The sequence below is a fragment of the Myotis myotis genome, unplaced genomic scaffold (genome assembly GCF_014108235.1).
Source record: "Myotis myotis isolate mMyoMyo1 unplaced genomic scaffold, mMyoMyo1.p scaffold_m19_p_4, whole genome shotgun sequence".
Taxonomy (NCBI): domain Eukaryota; kingdom Metazoa; phylum Chordata; class Mammalia; order Chiroptera; family Vespertilionidae; genus Myotis; species Myotis myotis.
Genome location: NW_023416346.1, coordinates 20,673,486 through 20,693,864, shown reverse-complemented (window position 1 = coordinate 20,693,864; position 20,379 = coordinate 20,673,486). Strand labels below are relative to the sequence as shown.

Sequence of the window (20,379 nt, the reverse complement as noted above, 5' to 3'; positions counted from 1 at the left end):
TCTCAAGTTGTCCCTGAACACATAGAAAAACATTACCTCATAAGACTTTTCTTGAAAGGAGGAGTTGTTTAAACTATCCTTGCATTCTCTGGCTATTGAGAAAGAAGCTATTTTCCCTAAACAATCCTTTATTCAATAAACTGCCAAAGGTTTTGTTTTTTACAAAACAGAACAATAATGTCCAAAACAAAACACACATATGTACATACATATATCAAAACTAACCTTGTATTTGTTGACAAACATCCACTCATTTGTTTTTCCAGTCCAGATAAAGCTTTGTTTTTCCTTCAAGTCAAAATGCCACTTTTCTGCATGTTTGCAAGGCATATATTGTTGTATCGTAAATCAGCAGGCTAGATACAAGACGCCTTAATAAGCCAAGTAATTAGGAGTCTTTTATTGTGCGTGGGTTCAGAGCAGAATATCTCTGTCAAATTCTGAACCAAAAACACGGAGGAAGCTTTCTCTATTTATATGCTTCCAGTTCTTTGTCTCCCAAATATGGTTTTTCTGGACCTTCTGCAGACTTTACAAAGAGCTTTGTGTAAGTTATTTTTGCAGACAGCTTGTAAACTTGGATACATAATGAACAAACACTTGGCATGAGAATATGGGAATTATCATCAGTATTTGCCTATTATGTTAGACGGCTAGCTTGCAAGGTCAGACAGTTAAGCTTTTTATCTTTTTCTATTATTCAAACTAAAACAGTTATTTTACAGAATAAGGGACTATCTGAAAATAACAGAGTTGACCTATAGAATAAGAGACTGTCTAAGAATAACAGAATAGTTCAAACAGCAGTTTTCCAAAGGAGGGATTACTATGCTTCAATATAAAACCTATCAATCCTTTGAAGTCAGAAGGTTGCTCCTGAAACCAGGGGTAGAGGATCAAGATCCTCCTTCAAAATTTAATACAAAAATATACCTTCAATAGACTACCACTAGTAAAACCTCTTTGCTTGATTGATCTGCTTTCTCTGAATCTCTTAAGGAACAAGAGCACCCTTCTAGCTGCCCCAAATTCTTGTATAACATACTTACATAATATTCAGTGATGAAGAAAGCCATCTCTTTAAACCTAAATCAGGAGTTGTCTGGATTAAAATAATATTTGATGTTAGCAAAATTTAAATTGCCTCCCTCCAAAAGTTTTACTCCAATGAGCAAAACAATCTCTGCAACTCTTGGTCAGATGCAACTAGATTGAGGAAGGGCTACAGTCAAAGCAAAGACCTGCCTGGAGAATAATGGAAGAAAACCCTAGCAAAAGCTCACTAACACCTCAAATTCTTATTGGCATTTGCAAGACAGGCGGACAGCTGCTGCAGGATAAACCTTAAACCTATATACCTATAAGTACTTCACTATGTGTGCATGGGCTGCTGTTGTGAGAAGCAAGCCACGAAGCTCACTTATATCTTGAAATCTGTGTGAGGGGTGCCATAACTAAAGCTGACGATGCTTTCATACCTTGCCCATGAACAGGCTAGTGTTGCAAGAAAAGAAAGGAGTAATAAAACACACACACACACACACACACACACACACACACACACACACACACAGCAAATTAAATGAAAAGGAAACTGCCATTATCTCCATTTCCCACCCCAATATCTCATTTTATTTCCTATGGAGGGGATGAGAAGAATGTGCAGTATAAAGAGCAATAATGATTGTGGAATATATTGCCATTGACTCAAACAATGTGGGAGGTTTAGGGTCGCTGATCCCTGTGCAGTTGAAAATCCACATATAACTTTTGACTCCCTCAAAACTTAACTATTAATATCCTAGTGTTGTCCAGAAGCCTTACAAAGAGCATAAACAGATGATTAACACATATTTTGTATGTTGTATATGCTATATACTGTATTCTTAAAGTATGCTACAGAAAATAAAATGTTATTAAGAAAATCATAGGAAGAGAAGATTCATTTAGAGTATCTTTTAAAAAAATTCATATATAAGTGGACCCACACAGTTCAAACCTGTACAATTCAAGTGTCAACTATAGCTTTATATTTCTGTATAACAAATTTAGGGGTGTAAAATAACACCAACTTATCAACTCACCATTACCATGGGCCATGAGTCCAAATCTTATTGGCTGGTTTCCTTGCACTGGGCTTCATAAGTCTGAAATACCAGTACAGTGTTAGCCAGGTATATTCTCCTCTGGAGACTTGACTGAGGAAATGTTTGTTTTCACATTCCATTAGGTTATTGACAAAATCCATTGCCAGTAGTTGTGACACTGATGTCCCAGTTTACTTTGCTGACTGTAGATTGGATACTACCCTTGGCGCCTAGGACACTCAGGTTCTTGTTCATGGCCCTCTTCATAGGACCTCTCACACATCAAATATTTCTTGCCTGGAAGAACCCAGACCATTTTTTTTTCTCTTAAGGCATTTATTTATTAAAACATTCTCTGCCAAGATTTCACATTAGTTTAAAATTAAAATCAGTCTTTACATTTTGCTACTGAGGTATCCACCTCAGCGTATCTCATAACAGCACCTTCTCCAGCAATCAGTGTTACCATCATCCATATGGTGAGCCCATAGTCAGCCCCTTTGTTCCCTAAGTGAACCAACTAGATGTTAATACTTCAAAACCTCCTAACTCAAACTTATTGAAAAAAAGAGTGAAACTTCTGCAAAGTGCACTTTAGGAAGAGGTACTTTTTGCTGATGAAAAGAAACCAGTGAGTCCTCTAAAAATAATAAAAGGGAGTATTTTACAGTCAAGCACATGATTTGGAGTGAAGAATTTGGATGTTGCTCTGCTGGCCCAAGCTGTTAATACTCTTCTTGTTCCTCCTGTGGGCCCCCTTCATCAAGTATCACAAAGCCTTCATCTGTGGCATAGAGAATGTCCACAATCCTCTGCAATACAGGGTTGTTTTTCCCCTCATTTTCCTGGCAAATCAATTTAAAGGCCCTTAGCTTTCCAAAGTAGAAATCTCTTTCTTTCTCCAAATCTTTGAGGGTAAGTTTCAATACTTTGATCTGCTGCATCAGTTCAGCTGCTTCGTGGTCCCCATTGCCCACACCAGGATTCCTTGGCACCACAACGGGGCCAGCCTTAGGGGTTTTGCAGTAGTTCTTTGTGTCACAATGGGCCTCTGTGGAGCTGCACTGCTATTGCTGAGAGGTTTCTTTGGTTTGTTCATAGCTGGAGCAACAAGGGAGGGAGCCACTGCAGTTTCTTGACCTTGTCTGGCAGCTACAGGGTCATAGTCTTTTCCATCATAGTTTGCATCAAAAAACTTCTTGAACCACTGAACGAATTCAAAATTGTCCTGAAACTTTCCTTTTACTAATCTGTCCACAGGAGTAATTATTTTAACACCCATCCTCTTAAAACCTGCTTGTAGTATTTTGAGGTTCTGGATTTATTCATGTTCTAGCTTTGCTTGAAATTGCACTTCCTTCAAGGCAATGGAGCCAGGGACCAGCATGTCCTTAAACTGACAACAGGCAGCCCCTGAGCACATCTGTTCGACCTTTGTCAGATTCAACTGCAGGGACTCATTGATCCAGGCCAGCATGTCATGTCAACTTACGTTATAACTGGTGACTAGTTTGAAAATACGCTCACTGCCATCTTTGGCTCTGTGCGGAACCATGTCCACTGCCATGTCCAGCTCTGGTTCGGTCTTCCTCTCTTTCAAACCATCCCACTCTGCCCGCCCAAGCGATGACCTCACATGCCCCCCTGTTAACGCACCCACGTAAAGCACCCAGACCATTTTTAAGGATTCCTGTGATTAGATAAGATCCACCTTGATAATAACCCTATTTTAAATGATTTAGGATTTAAACTACCTCTGTCAAATCCCATTACAGCAGCATCTGTCTGATTAAATAAGTGGGAGAAGGTATGTGTACAACAGGAATGAGAATCTTGGGGGAAATCTCATACTTTTTCCCATGACATTGAAGTAAGTGAAACCATGATCACCTCCTGCTAATGAGAACAGAGGCTCAAATTAAGGCACCACTCATTAGTGGTTGAGCACTCCTCATTTCATATTAATTATGTATTCTCAATATAGGCAATATTACCCTCAAAGGGGTGAAAATTGATTTGGATACAGGGGAGAAATCTTAGATATTACAATGGTTTGGAGTCCTCCAAAGCTCTACCTGACAAAATTTAATTCATTGGTATTTAATTTTTCTCATTAGGGAGAAATTAAATTAATTGGAATTTATTTTAATTCATTCATTGGATTTAATTAATGAACTGATTAATTTATATGGAATGTAAATTTAATTTTTTTTCTCCTTTGCAGTCCAGTATAAGAGAAAGGTTGAGTTACTCATCTTTTAAGGATTTCCCTGCATCTGCATTTTACACAAATTTCTATTCTCATTTCTGGAACTGTCATAGTAGTCTCTGTAGCTTTTCTTCCTTTACAGTGAGAGAAAATTTACTTGCTGCCACCAGTAAAAAGTGCATGATAACTTAAAAATACTTAAATATTGGTCAATTATCTTTATCATCACCTAAAACATTTAATTACATCCTCAATAGGGGTCTGATATAACTTTCGGATATATTAGATACATATTGGCTGCAAGTTGTCCAATAAACATAACGTCACTAATCATTAGATAAATGCAAATTAAAACCACAATGAGATATCACTCACACCTGTCAGAAAGGCTATTGTCAATAAATCGGCAAACAAGTGTTGCTGAGAATGTGGAGGAAAGGGAACCCTGGTACACTGCTGGTGGGAATGCAGATTGATGCAGCCACTGTGGAAAGCAGTATGAAGTTACCTTAAATTAAAAATGGAACTGCATTATGCCCAGTGATTCCACTTCTGGGAATATATCTGAAGAAATCTGAAACACTAATTCAAAAGAATATATGCACTCTATGTGTTCATTGCAGCATTATTTACAATAGCCAATATTTGGAAGCAATCCAAATGTCCATCAGTAGATGAGTGGATAAAAAGCTGTGGTACATTTACTTGGTGGAATACTACTCAGCCATAAAAAAGAAGGAAATCTTACACTTGCAACATCATGGATAAATCTGAAGTGTATTGTGCTAAATAAAATAAGTTATTCAGAGAAAACAAGTACCATATGGTTTTACTTATGTGTGGAATCTAATAAACAAAATAAACTAATAATGTGGAGACAGGTTCATGGATACAGAGAACAGACTGACAGCTGTCAGACGGAAGGGTGTTGGGGTCTGGGTGGGAAGGGTGCTCATCTACTGATGGACACTTGGGCTGTTTCCATATCTTAGCTACTGTAAATAGCACTGCTATAAACATATGGGGTGCATATATCCTTTTTGATTGGTGTTTTGAGTTTCTTAGAATATATTCTTAGAAGTGGGGTCACTGGTTCAAATGGGAGATCCATTTTTTTTTTATAATTTTTGAGGAAATGCTATACTCTTTTCCACAGTGGCTACACCAGTCTACATTCCCACCAGTAGTGCATGAGGGTTCCTTTTTCTCCACATCCTCACCAAAACTTGTCATTTGTTGATGATGGCCATTTTGACAGGTGCGAGGTGATACCCCATTGTCTTTTTAAAAAATGGGCAAAGAACTTATATAGACATTTCTCCAAAGTGGACATACAGAAGGCCAAGAGACATATGAAAAAATGCTCAAAGTCATTGACTTCATATATTTTAATCTGGTGCCAGTTCTTGGTTTTATATGTATCTACCAATATTCATTCCTTTATCTTTGAGAGTAATTATAATTATAATAGTAGTAGTAATAGTAGTAGTGGTGGTAGTAGTAGTAGTACTAGACCATTGTAAGTAGTAGTAGTACTAGACCATTGTGCACCTCTTCTTCCCTGTATGGGCTATGTATAGTTATGTGTATTCAGATATAGAAAGGTAGGCAATGAAAACTTCCTTATACCCTGTTCATTGATAGGGTATGTAGAAAGCAGAAGATAATCATATTTTAATTGTTCCATAACAGGTCAGAGGCACATTTTCTCTTATTTTTCCTTACAATGACTCAATAGGACCAAATATATAATTTCATTATAATTATAATTATATATACACACACACACACTTTGAATAATTATAAAGGCAGAATTTATTAAAATACATTTCATTTTTCAAATTGAACTATCAGCTGTTAAAGGGTGCATAAATTTTTGGGGACGTGGGTCCTTAAAAGTTCAAGAAAAATCACAGCATTACTGGGATTGTGAATGTAGTGCTTTCTATTTTTTCTATTCTATTATTCTTTGATTCCATTCTAATGGATTTTTATTTTTAATTAGAGTTTGCATTAAATATTATTCTGTACTAGAGGCCTGGTGCATGAAAATTCATACACTGGAGAGGGGAGTCCCTCAGCCCAGCCTGCCCCTTCTCACAGTCCAGGAGCCCTCAGGGGCGGGAGGCGACCCACTGATCAGGTAAAGGCAATGCCCCCATCACAACTCTGCTGCTGCTACTGCCAGCAGTGCAAGCCTCAGCCTGCCCTGGTTACCTGAGCCTCGAGCTGGCCCTGCGTGGCTGGGCAGCCATCATCTGAGGCTTGCCAGCACCTTGGGCCAGCCCTGGGCAGCTGGGCAGCTGCCATCTGAGGCTTGTCTGTGCCTCGGCTGGCCCTGTTTGCCTGAGCCTCAGTCAGTGGGATGTGCAGGTGGACCTGAGGCCCCCTGCGGGGCTGAAGGGACTGGGCACCACCATCTTATGAGGGTGTGACAGTCAATTAGCATATCCCCTCTTTATTATATAGGATTAGTTTCAGATGTACAGTAAAGTGGTTAGAAAATCATGTACTTTACAGAGTGGTTCCCCTGTAGCTTTAAGTACCTATTCTACTGGATTTTATGCCACATTTTTGTCCTTTATGGAAAAGGCTATAATTGTTAAATCACAATTTCACCCCTTGGGTGACCTATTACTTTTGAAGTCTTAGTTTTTGCATCTGAAAAATGGGATAATGATAATATTACTTGCATTTAAGAGGGCTTTTATAAATATTTAATAAGATGATATACATAAAGTACTGGTCACAATGCCTAGCATGTAGAAAATATCCAATAAATGTTAACTGTTGCTACTGCTGGTAGTAGTAGTAATAGTAGTAGTGGTGGTAGTAGTAGTAGTACTAGACCATTGTAAGCTGTGCACCTCTTCTTCCCTGTATGGGCTATGTATAGTTATGTGTATTCAGATATAGAAAGGTAGGCAATGAAAACTTCCTTATACCTTGTTCATTGATAGGGTATGTAGAAGGCAGAAGATAATCATATTTTAATTGTTCCATAACAGGTCAGAGGCACATTTTCTCTTATTTTTCCTTACAATGACTCAATAGGACCAAATTTAATAAAAATGTAATGTGATAAGAGAACACCAGCTTCTCCTACTAATTTATTTTCACTTCATATTTCACCTGGAAGGTTGAAGCTAAAATTACTTTGTGGATGTAGTGTCTGAGCAAACCAAATATTAAGTGAGCACAATACATGGCCCTCTGCCAGATTTCCAGGGTATATATCAAATAGGAAGAAATGCACCTCCCTTCTGTAGCCAATGAAAAATTATTTTTGATAGGATGAAGGTGAGAAATTCTCAAAACTACTGCTATGTCCAAGTTTTTGATGCTGACAGCCTCGAATTAATATAGTAAGAAACAGAATATGAATAGCTTTATTGAGTACATCCTATTAAACTAAATATCTACATAGAACAAATCCATTTCTTTCTGTCTTTTTTCAGGTAATGTCATATTAGGTATGTATGAAATCTAGTGTAGATTCCAGGTGATGTCTGATCCTTGGGTGCAAGCCCTATGTAGGAGGGAAGGGACAGAAGATGGCAACACACTGTTTTGAGGTCATATGAGGAAAGAGTTGTTATTGGACAGTCAGGGTGTGAGTGAGTGGTAGGAAAGGGGGAAGGATGTGAAGGCGCAGAAGGAAAAGTAGATGAGAAGCCCAACATAGCTATCGTTTTCTATTCCAGGGTAGGTAAATATGAGGGGGAAATGTCAGTTAAAGCACTTCCTACAGAAATACAATGTTTTAGCAAATCTGTGTGTTTACCCACTCCAATGAGAAGCAAATTGGGCTGGGGGCAGACAGAATGCTGACCAGACAAAATATAGGTACTGCTGAAGGGGTTCTGATGGGCCAGCAATTTTGCTTTTCTGATATTCTTCATTCTAGGAAAGGTCAACTGAAGTCTAGGCCCTGATTTGGACTTAGAGGGTTTTAGATAAGATAGGGGTACATGTATCCCAGCAAGAGCATTGAAATATTTTTTTAAAGAAAAGCAATCTTGTCTGTATCTTAGCACCATGTAAGACTTCAAAAACATATTTGCTTTCCTGAATTGCTCCACTGAAAATTAACTCAACCAGTTTATAAGAAGATAAACCTTATTCCAAGAGAGGTCTGTATCCATTAGTTTATAAATACTGTATATATGTGAATTAATGAAGGGAGGAAAAAAGCATCTCTTTTGGTGTTATATTTCTTTCAGTGGCTTTCCATGCATTAATTAAATATATTTTTAACATTTTTTACTCAGTTGAAAAATTACATATATAAATCCTGAGTTTAGAATTGCACAAACATGTATAGCTACTGATTTAAGCTTATAAAAACACCAAACAAAACAAGATACAACCTGGCAGACAGCCATGGTTAAACTTATTATAACTGAATTTGAGAGGGATGGAGGTAGGAATCCATTTCACACAGAAAAAATAATTTTACTCTAGTTATATAGAAGGGTTTCCATAATAATATAAATTATTTTCCATGTCATACAGAAAGGGCACATTATTCTTAATCTCATACAACAGGAAGGGAACTTGATACATTTTTTGAGAGCACATTACTTTAATGTAGGTATTTACTATTCATAAGAAATTATAGCCCTCTCACTATTTAGTAATAATTTTGGAGGCTCTTTGTTGTTTTGGATTCTGGGACATCTCCAAATATATTTGTATTAATTGACTTTTTGTAAATTTCTGTGACAATTGGGAAACAGCCAGTCCTATAATAAAAAGCCTACTGGCCAGGTTGAATTTTGGAAGGAGAAAAAAAAAAGCAAGGTTTGCCTAAGTTTCTAGGTGGATAAAAGTGGGAACATCAAGTTTCTGGATTATAACTTGGTAATAGGTTACATTTCATATTCATTCATCTTGGCTGAAGCACCAACATCCAGTTTTCTTTTCAATGAGATTTGCTGAAGCAATCCAACTTCTTATCCCTGGTCAGAGTACATACCGGGTTGTGGGCTCTATCCCCAGTAGGGGGTGTGCAGGAGGCAGCCAATCAATGATTCTCTCTCATCATTGATGTTTCCATTTCTCTTTCTCCCTCTCCTTTCCTCTCTGAAATCAATAAAAAAATATGTTTAAAAAAAGAGTAAATTATGATGAAAGGTATATGATCTAAATGCCCTAAACATATCTGAATAAAGAGAGCCAATGTTTGCTTTTGTGTGGGGTGGGGTAGAAAAGGAGGTGTCAGGGAGAAAAGACTGACTGAAAAAAAAATATCCAAGATGATCATGGACAAATTCTCCTGCATTTATTCTAGACCTCTTCAAAATAAGGTAACCAACCTTTTTCAAAATTCTAGCAGGTATTGCCCAGTCACACAAAGAAAAGATGCAGTATAATCACTTTCAAGCCCTTACGGACAAGGGGGTTGAGGTTAGAGGTTGGAAATTTCCCCAAAATAAATTTGCATCCCAAATAACAAAGGCAAATACACATCGCAAACCTGAAGCTTGTTAAGCTACCAAAAATTATTAGGTTCAATTGTGTAATCTCACCTAAGTACCTCCTTACTGACAGAAGTTTTGCATCATTGATCTCAGGAAACTAAATGTCAGTAGCTCCCACTGTTTCCTTCCTGAGAAGTTCATTTCTTGATTGTGTAATTTCTCTTGCCTTAACTATTTTCTACATTCTCTCCTCTAATCTAGTGCCGGGGTCCAACCCCAGCAGGTCCAGGGGTCCCCAAAAGTGTAGACTGAGTCGGCGAAGAAGGAAGGACACGGAGACAGTGTTCAGTTGATCAGCAGCCTAGCCAGGATCTCCAGCCAAGCTCTGTCTGTATCTCCAGAGAGGTTCTGCTTTGGATCTCCAGCCAGGTTCTCTGTCCATGTTCTTTTGCTAGGTTCTCCAGGTTCTCCAGCCAGGTTCTGTAGCCATGTTCCCTCCCTAGGTTCTCCAGCCAGGTTCAGTCACCAGGTTCTAGTCAGGTTCTCTTGCCAATTTCTGTAGTCAGGTTCAGTCCAGGATCTTTTGCCATGTTCTGTCTCTAGCGAAGTTCTTCTGTCTCTGGTTCTGTGTAGGTTCTGTCTTCTTGGTTCTGTCTTCTAAGTTCTGTATTCTAAGCTCTGTATTCTAAGTTCTGTGTTCTAAGTTCTGTGTCTTGCTGTCTTGTTACAACTGTATTTATACCAGTTGATTCAATCCTATCAATCTCTATTACAAAGGTTAGGGCGTTTCTTATCTCCATTCCAGGGAGTAAAGATTATGTAGCTTAAGCATGATTGTTCGTAGTTAAAGTGATTAATTACCCACCTGGCACTTAGTTAAGAGGTTTTATTCCCTCCCTAACTTCAGGGGAAAATCCCTACCTGGGGAAACAACCTTTCTCAGAGACTTTGGTTAAAACACATAGTGCCAAGAAGGTGAGCAAACATATTAAGAACAGTATGCCATATATGCCAGGTCCCTTGAAACAGCAAGCATGGACCGGCTCCCAGCAAATTCCCCCTTTTTTATTTTTTAAAAGCGGGCATTAAAAAGAAAAACCCCAAATGCTTTCTTGTATCCATTTTAAGAGTAGGATTGGCGATTTCCGCTATTACCTGAGTCCTGATCTATCACCCCAGGGAGAGCTTGCCAATCCTGCACTTTCCCGGGGTGGAAAGGCTGCAGTGGGGTTAAGGATAAGGCTCCTTGGGCCTACCTCCTCCCATGCCTTTACATTTACCTTTCCTTCCTCAGAAAAGCATGGACATACTTCTTGTATAAAATGTTCTGTCTGACTGGGAGTAACCTTAATTCTTCTGCTAGCAAGCATATGTGTTAAAAGATCAATACAGAGTCTTATTTCTTTAGACTCAGTATGGCACATCTTCTTAATCTAAAGATCAATATAGAGTCTTCTTTCTTTGGACTCAGTATGGCACATCTTCTCAATCTAAGTTCTGTACTATCCACCTTCTTACCCTACTTATCCTCTATAGGGGGGTCTGTAACACCCTGGTGGAGTCCTATCCGTCCCAAGTGTGGGGGTTCTCAATGGGGGGGGGGGCTTACCTAGGGGAATCCTGTTCCAGGGATTCCGAAAGGTGTGGACGGAGTCGGCGAAGACTATCCACCCTCTTCCTACGGTGGAGTCCTATCCATCCCGAGAGTGGGGCTTACCTAGGGGTCCCTGTTCGGGCGCCAGATGCTGGGGTCCAACACCAGAAGGTCCAGGGGTCCCCAAAGGTGTGGACAGACTCGGCGAAGAAGGAAAGACACGGAGACAGCGTTCAGTTGATCAGCAGCCTAGCCAGGATCTCTAGCCAGGATCTCCAGCCAAGTTCTGGTCTGGATCTCCAGCGAAGTTCTGCTCTGGATCTCCAGCCAGGTTCTGTGTCCATGTTCTCTTGCTAAGTTCTCCAGCCAGGTTCAGTCACCAGGTTCTAGTCAGGTTCTCTTGCCAATTTCTGTAGTCAGGTTCAGTCCAGCATCTTTTGCCATGTTCTCTTGCTAGGTTCTGTCTCTAGGTTCTGTCTCCAGTTTCTGTCCAGGATCTTTTTCCATGTTCTCTCCAGCGAAGTTCTTCTGTCTCTAGGTTCTGTGTAGGTTCTGTCTTCTTAGTTCTGTGTTCTAAGCTCTGTATTCTAAGTTCTGACTCTTGCTGTCTTGTTACATCTGTATTTATACCAGTTGATTCAATCCTATCAATCTCTATTACAAAGGTTAGGGCGTTTCTTATCTCCATTCCAGGGAGTAAAGATTATGTAGCTTAAGCATGATTGTTCGTAGTTAAAGTGATTAATTACCCGCCTGGCACTTAGTTGAGGGGTTTTATTCCCTCCCTAACTTCAGGGGAAAATCCCTACCTGGGGAAACAACCTTTCTCAGAGACCTTGGTTAAAACACATAGTGCCAAGAAGGTGAGCAAACATATTAAGAACAGTATGCCATATATGCCAGGTCCTTTGAAACAGCAAGGATGGACCGGCTCCTGGCAGTCTAGGTCTTAGTTTCCACATCAAGTTCAACCTTATTCCCCTGTTTGCCAATAAATTCCCAGAAGCTGGTTTATAGTGAATGGTCAGCACTCCAGCATCTCTAAACTCATCGCTTTGCCACTGGTTTGGCACTTAGTCTGTGTCATTGTCTGGTGTTTTCCTTTCATATGAATGCTGTTCCTTTTGTATGAAATAGTCAGTCATTGCCAGTAAGTAGCACAATAGCATGTTTCAGTTTCCCACATATGCCAGGCTTTTTCTGCACTCTCAGCCTTTGATTATACTGTTACTACTCTCTGGAATATACTTGCCTATAATTTTCTACCTTAAAAATTTCTTCTCATCCTTCAGGACATAGTTCAGCTGTCACCTTCTATGGGAAGCCTTGCCTGACCCAAACCTAATCCCATAAGGCAATGGTTCTCAACCTTGGCTGCACATTAGAATCACCTGGGAATCTTTTAAAAATCCTGATTTCTGGGCCTCATCCTCCGGAAATTCTGTTTCTTTGTTATGGGGTGGAGCCACAACATTAGTTACAAAGAAACAATTTCCGGAGGATGAGGCCCAGAAATCAGGATTTTAAAAAGATTCCCAGGTGATTCTAATGTACAGCCAAGGTTGAGAACCACTGCCATAAGGGCTCTTATCTGTTTGTTTTTTTTCCTGGCACTCTGCATGTGCCTCCATCTTAGTATCTACCACAGTGTAATACACTTGCCTGTTTAAGAAACTCTGTCTCCACCCAGACGGCATGGCTCAGTAATTGAGCATCGACCTATGAACCAGGATGTCATGGTTTCATTCCTGGTCAGAGCACATACCGGGTTGTGGGCTCTAAACCCAGTAGGGAATGTGCAGGAGGCAGCCAATCAATGATTCTCTCTCATCATTGATGTTTCCATTTCTCTCTCTCCCTCTCCTTTCCTCTCTGAAATCAATAAAAAAATATGTTTAAAAAAAGAGTAAATGATGTTCAGGGAGCCTGAATAGTACCTGAGGGACATATTGGGGTGACATTGGTTTGCAAAACCATACAGATTTCAAATATACTACTCAACAAAACATCTGCACACTGGGTCATGTGCCCATCACCCCAAGCAAAGACTTTCTGTTCCTATTTCCCTCCTTTTGCCCACCTCCACCTACCCACCACCCCACTTTCCCTCTGGCTGTCACCACACTGTTATTTGTGTCTATGTTTATATATATATATATATATATATATATATATATTTTTTTTCTTAATCCCTTAAATTTATTTCATCCACCACCCTCCCAACTTCCCTTTCCTCTAACAGCTGTCAGTCTGTTCCATGTATCCATGCCTCTGTTTCTATTTTGTTCATTAAATAATATTAAATAATATCCAAAATTGTGGTTTCAATAGAAGCTGAGGGTTATAGCTATCAACACAAGAGAGTCTAAGTTGAAAAATAAAACAACTCAAATTATAATTCTGAAAACAATTCATTGAACTATATTAATCAATTGATAGTCACTTATTCAAAAAGCCTGTATTTTACTTGATATTAATTAGTGAGTATAGAAACAGATAAGTAAATTTAACATTATTAATTATCCCTAGTACATTGTTTTAGAAGAGAGAATATAGCAAGCATTGATCTATTGAACAGGCTGACTGGTTCCATAAAACACACATGTGCGTGCACACACACACACACACACATACACACACACCAGCTCTGAAATTAAATAACATATGTTTTTAAATAGACTAATATGATAAGGGAAAATATGCTTGAATTTTTAAAAGATTGAAATCACAATTCAGTTATTGTTGAGGCTTGAAAATTTCAGACATATTATTTAAGGGATTGTTATTTGATTCTAGTTAGAATCTAGTTAGTCCTTTATGTACTTGTGTTTTATCCCCAAGCTTTAAAGGCAAGCCAAAGTAGAGAGAGTTTATAAATTAAAAGATGACCCTGAGGGAACTTTAATCCAGAAACTGAGCTGCCTCATAACAATTTTATCTTATAGAAATTCCTAAATAAAAAATATACATGTAATAAGTTGGTCTACATTCCATTTAGTTGCATAGTTGAATTTCAATACATATATATTAAATTGATTTACTGAATGGTACCTTATTTTAGGTGTTGTTAGATTTTAGAATCTACTTTTGGAAGAATTGTTAATATGGTAAAATGGCATCTATAGTCAGTCAATAGAGCACCTACATTAACACAATGTCATGAATAAGCAGTAGACATTTACCACTAATATTTCTTAACCAATATTTATAGTAATTAGCATTTGATTTAATCAAGGTGAATAAAGTAGAGACATGTGAACAGCAAGATGGAAAACCTGTATTCAGGTCCTGAATGTGCTTCTGATTTGCTTTGCATGACTTGGGAAAGTCATATAAAATCTACATCTCACCTTTCCAATGTGGCTCAGTAATTGAGCATTAACCCATTCCTGGTCAGGGTACATGCCTGGGGTTGTGAGCTTGATTCCCCATAGGGGGCATGCAGGAAGCATCCGATCAATGATTCTCTCTCATCATTTATGTTTCAATCTCTCTATCCCTTTCCCTTCATCTCTAAAATTAATAGAAATGTATATATATTTTAAAATATGAATCTCAATTTCCTCATCAGTAAAATTGAAGTAATAGCTACCCTTATAGTCACCAGAGTTTGGTGTGGTTTGTTACACATAAGTAGACACACATTTCTATTATTGAATACTGTTCTATAGCAATGAGTTTCAGCTTCTTATACTCTCTTATTATGGAGATAATCTAAAATATATATGTGTACAGTTTGATCTGAAGCATATTTTGAGTACTGATATATGCATTTAAACCAGAAGTCCATCTTCTGGCTATAACATGGATGCTAGAGTATTTTTCCATTACTAATTTCTGTTAACTGTTTTGCTATAAAATATACATTATTACAAAAACACTAAAGATCAAATAAAATAGCCAAGGATGTCACTTAGAAAGTAGCTCTCCTAGTTTTCTGTATCCTCTTTCCAAATCTAAGAGTTCACAACTCTTATGTATGAATAACTCTACTTGAGGGTATACATAATCATATGAAATCCTTTGAAGGAATGAATAATTGAAAACAAATTCTATAACCAAGCCAAGCATATGTCTCCATAAAGTATTCCAGCAGTAAATGCTTTAAAAAGAAATTATTCACTTCTTCTTTTGAGGTATAAGAAACAGATAAAAATCTACTTTTTCTTTTATTCCTGGGCATAAATGATTTACAAAAATGCTTAGATGCCCTGGTCAGTGTTGCTAAGTGGATAGAGCATCAGCCCATGCACAAAATGGTCAAGGGTTTGATTCCTGATCAAAGGCACATACCTGGCTTTTGGGTTTGCTCCCAACCCCCAGTTGGGGCACATGTGGGAGGAAACCAATTGATGTGCCTCTTTGATCTCTTCTCTCTCTCTCCCTCCCCCTTACCCTCTCTTCCTCCCTCTCTTCCACTCTCACTAAAAATTCAATGGAATAAAATATCCTCTAGTGAGGATTAGCAACAAAAAATGTTCAGAAATTTTTAAAATTGTGTTGACAAGCCAATTTCAGAGATTCAGAGTTTAGTGGATCTGTTTTTTTTTAAAAAAAAAAAAAGGAAAAATACTTGATATAAAACATAAACTATTGCTTTGTCTTTTCCATCTTAAACATAGACATCTTTTGCGTGAAGGCATTTTTTTAAAAAATTACCAGGATACTTTCTTTACCATATACTGAAAATGTTAAATGATATTTACACTTAAAAACAACTGGTTCAATAAGAGTAGTCAAAGTGAACATTTTTTTCTTGTTCCCAATCTTAGAATGAAAGTCTAAATACAATGGAAGCTAGTTGTAGGTTTTTGGAGATGATTTTCATCAACTCAAGACTTTCTATTTTTATGATAATTTTTATCATGCATGAGTGTTGAATTTTGTCAAATGCTCCTGGACATATTGATATGATTATTTTTCTTTAGCTTGTTGATATGGTGAATTACATTTATTGACTTTCAAATATTGAACCAGCCTTGCATTCCTGGAAGAAAACTCCAAATGTGTATTTGCTAAATTCTTTTTATGTATTGTTAAATTCCATTTGCTACATTTTGTTAAGGATTTTTTTTACCTCTAATTCATGATAAATACTTATCAGATATATCAGATATTTGTTTTGACACTGTCTTTGATTTTTGTATTATCATAACACAAGTGTCATAAAATGGATTGAAAAATGTTTCCTCTTTTTCTATTTTCTGGAAGAAATTGTGTAGTATTGGTGTTAATTCTTTTCATAAATATCTGGTGTAATTCTCTTGGAAAACCATCTTTGCCTGGAGATTTATTTTTTCAATTAAAAATTCAATTTGTTATTGTTATAAGGATATGCAAATTATGCTTTCATACTGGTTATGTTGTGGTAGTGTGTGTTTTTCAGAGAATTGGTTCATTCACTAAAGAATATATATAGATGGCAAATAAGCACATGAAAAAATGTTCACCATAATTAGCCAATAGTGAAACACAAAGTAAAACCACAATGAGATATTACTTCACACATCAGATTCTTATACTGATAAAAATGTTCCATATCTTGATTATATCAATGTCTACATTCTGATTGTGATATTGTGCTATAATTTTGCAAGATTACCATTGGGTAAGGGTACAAGTAACTCTCTGTATTGTTTCTTATAAATGTATATAAAATCTTCAATTACATTAAAATAAAAAGTGTTTTTTTAAAAAGTAATGATAAAACTGATTCATACTAAAGTTTGTTTATACATATCCAACAAATTGTTGGCTACTCTGATGGAGCCATGTGAAATAAATAATCCAATAGAAGTAAGACCTTAGAATTGAATAAACTATTAGGGTTATATTGCTTATAATTACTTAATCATTTAGACATAAAAACTTCCATTAACTGGGTGACAACTGATTAGTAACTATAAGAAATTCATTGTAATAAAATATATAATGATATTTTTTATGACTTAAATTAGTGATATTAGATATTATTTATCATTTTAACAACAGATCAGTTCATGTGGACATTTAGGGGACTTAAGACATTTAAGTACTACTTTATTGTACTCACAAATGAATGACAATGCTACATCTAAAATATTTCAATATGGATTTCCATATACCAGAGAATCTCAAATACTAGGTAGCAATGATTCCCAGAAGACAGTCTTAATGAGCTAAGAAAATAAATGGGATGATCAATCAGAGATGCATAGAACTAGCTTGAGTCATATTCAATTTTATTCTAAGTAACATTTTTCAATACCTACTATGTACCAGGAATTGTACACAGTGTCTTCATGAATTCAATTTCATAGCCACTCTGGGTGTCATGTGACAGGTGAGAGAACTGGGGTTCAAAGAGTTAAGTGTCCCCTAGTTTAACTATGGACACACTTATAGATCCCATAATCTGGACTGATCTCTTACAGCCTTTTTTTCCCCACTTAAGGACTTTTGGTGGATATTAATAAAAATAAACTTATGTAGATATTAATTTTCAAGCTAGAAAAAAAATGGAGCTAAGCAACAATACATGCTTGGCCAATGCCGGGAGCCAGTCCATCCTTGCTGTTTCAAAGGACCTGGCATATATGGCATACTGTTCTTAAAATGTTTGCTCACCTTCTTGGCACTATGTGTTTTAACCAAGGTCTCCTCTCTGAGAAAGGTTGTTTCCCCAGGTAGGGATTTTTTCCCTGAAGTCAGGGAGGGGATAAAACTCCTTAACTAAGTGCCAGGTGGGTAGTTAATCACTTTAACTACAAACAATCATGCTTAAGCTACATAATCTTTACTCCCTGGAATGGAGATAAGAAACGCCCTAACCTTTGTAATAGAGATTGATAGGATTGAATCAACTGGTATAAATACAGATGTAACAAGACAGCAAGTCACAGAACTTAGAACACAGAACTTAGAAGAGAGAACCAAGAGAGACAGAACCTAGGCACAGAACCTACACAGAACGTTCTCTAGAGACAGAAGAACTTCGCTGGAGAGAACATGGCAAAAGATCCTGGACAGAAACTGGCCTCAGAACCTAGAGACAGAACCTAGCGAGAGAACATGGCAAAAGATCCTGAACTGAACCTGACTACAGAAATTGGCAAGAGAACCTGACTAGAACCTGGTGACTGAACCTGGCTGGAGAACCTGGACAGAACCTGGCTGGAGAACCTAGCGAGGGAACATGGCTATAGAACCTGGCTGGGGAACCTAGCAAGAGAACATGGACACAGAACCTGGCTGGAGATCCTAACCAGAACTTCGCTGGAGATCCTGAACAGAACTTGGCTGAGGATCCTGGCTAGAGATCCTGGCTAGGCTGCTGATCAACTGAACGCTGCCTCCGTGTCATTCCTTCTTCGCCGACTCCGTACAGACCTTTGGGGACCCCTGGACCTGCTGGGGTTGGACCCCAGCATATTCCAACCCCAAGCCAGGTTTTCCCCCTTTTTTATTTTTTAAAAAGCAGGCATTAAAAAGGGAAACCTGAAATGCTCTCTTGTATCCATTTTAAGAGTAGGATTGGCGCTTTCCGCTATTACCTGAGTCCTGATCTATCACCCCAGGGAGAGCTTGCCAATCCTGCACTTTCCCGGGGTGGAAAGGCTGCAGTGGGGTTAAGGATAAGGCTCCTTGGGCCTACCTTCTCCCATGCCTCTACATTTACCTTTCCGGCACCTTTCCTTCCTCAGAAAAGCATGGACGTATTTCTTGTATAAAACGTTCTGTCTGGGAGTAACCTTAATTCCTCTGCTAGCAAGCATATGCATTAAAAGATCAATACAGAGTCTTATTTCTTTAGACTCAGTATGGCACATCTTCTTAATCTAAAGATCAATACAGAGTCTTATTTCTTTGGACTCAGTATGGCACATCTTCTCAATCTAAGTTCTGTACTATCCACCTTCTTACCCTACTTATCCTCTGTAGGGGGGTCTGCAGTACCCTGGTGGAGTCCTATCCGTCCCAAGTGTGGGAGTTCTCAATGGGGGGGGGGGGGCCTTACCTAGGGGAATCCTGTTCCAGGGCTTCCCAAAGGTGTGGACGGAGTCGGCAAAGACTATCCACCCTCTTCCTACGGTGGAGTCCTATCCATCCCGAGTGCAGGGCGCTTACCTAGGGGTCCCTGTTCGGGCGCCATATGCCGGGGTCCAACCCCAACAGGTCCAGGGGTCCCCAAAGGTGTGGATGGAGTTGGCGAAGAAGGAATGACACGGAGGCAGCGTTCAGTTGATCAGCAGCCTAGCCAGGATCTCTAGCCAGGATCCTCAGCCAAGTTCTGTTCAGGATCTCCAGCGAAGTTCTGGTTAGGATCTCCAGCCAGGTTCTGTGTCCATGTTCTCTTGCTAGGTTCCCCAGCCAGGTTCTATAGCCATGTTCCCTCGCAAGGTTCTCCAGCCAGGTTCTGTCCAGGTTCTCCAGCCAGGTTCAGTCACCAGGTTCTAGTCAGGTTCTCTTGCCAACTTCTGTAGTCAGGTTCAGTTCAGGATCTTTTGCCATGTTCTCTCGCTAGGTTCTGTCTCTAGGTTCTGAGGCCAGTTTCTGTCCAGGATCTTTTGCCATGTTCTCTCCAGCGAAGTTCTTCTGTCTCTAGAGAACGTTCTGTGTAGGTTCTGTGCCTAGGTTCTGTCTCTCTTTGTTCTCTCTTCTAAGTTCTGTGTTCTAAGTTCTGTGACTTGCTGTCTTGTTACATCTGTATTTATACCAGTTGATTCAATCCTATCAATCTCTATTACAAAGGTTAGGGCGTTTCTTATCTCCATTCCAGGGAGTAAAGATTATGTAGCTTAAGTATGATTGTTTGTAGTTAAAGTGATTAACTACCCACCTGGCACTTAGTTAAGGAGTTTTATCCCCTCCCTGACTTCAGGGAAAAAATCCCTACCTGGGGAAACAACCTTTCTCAGAGAGGAGACCTTGGTTAAAACACATAGTGCCAAGAAGGTGAGCAAACATTTTAAGAACAGTATGCCATATATGCCAGGTCCTTTGAAACAGCAAGGATGGACTGGCTCCCGGCAGGCCAATATACAGAAAACTTTCTCCTCTACAGAAATCTATGGCTTTCATGCAATT

At 38.6% G+C, this 20,379-nt stretch overlaps 1 pseudogene; it reads right to left on the bottom strand.

Moving 5' to 3' along the window:
• Positions 1-2,730: 2,730 nt before the first annotated feature.
• Positions 2,731-3,620, bottom strand: LOC118654517 (annotated as a pseudogene).
• Between the last annotated feature and the right edge of the window lie 16,759 nt (positions 3,621-20,379).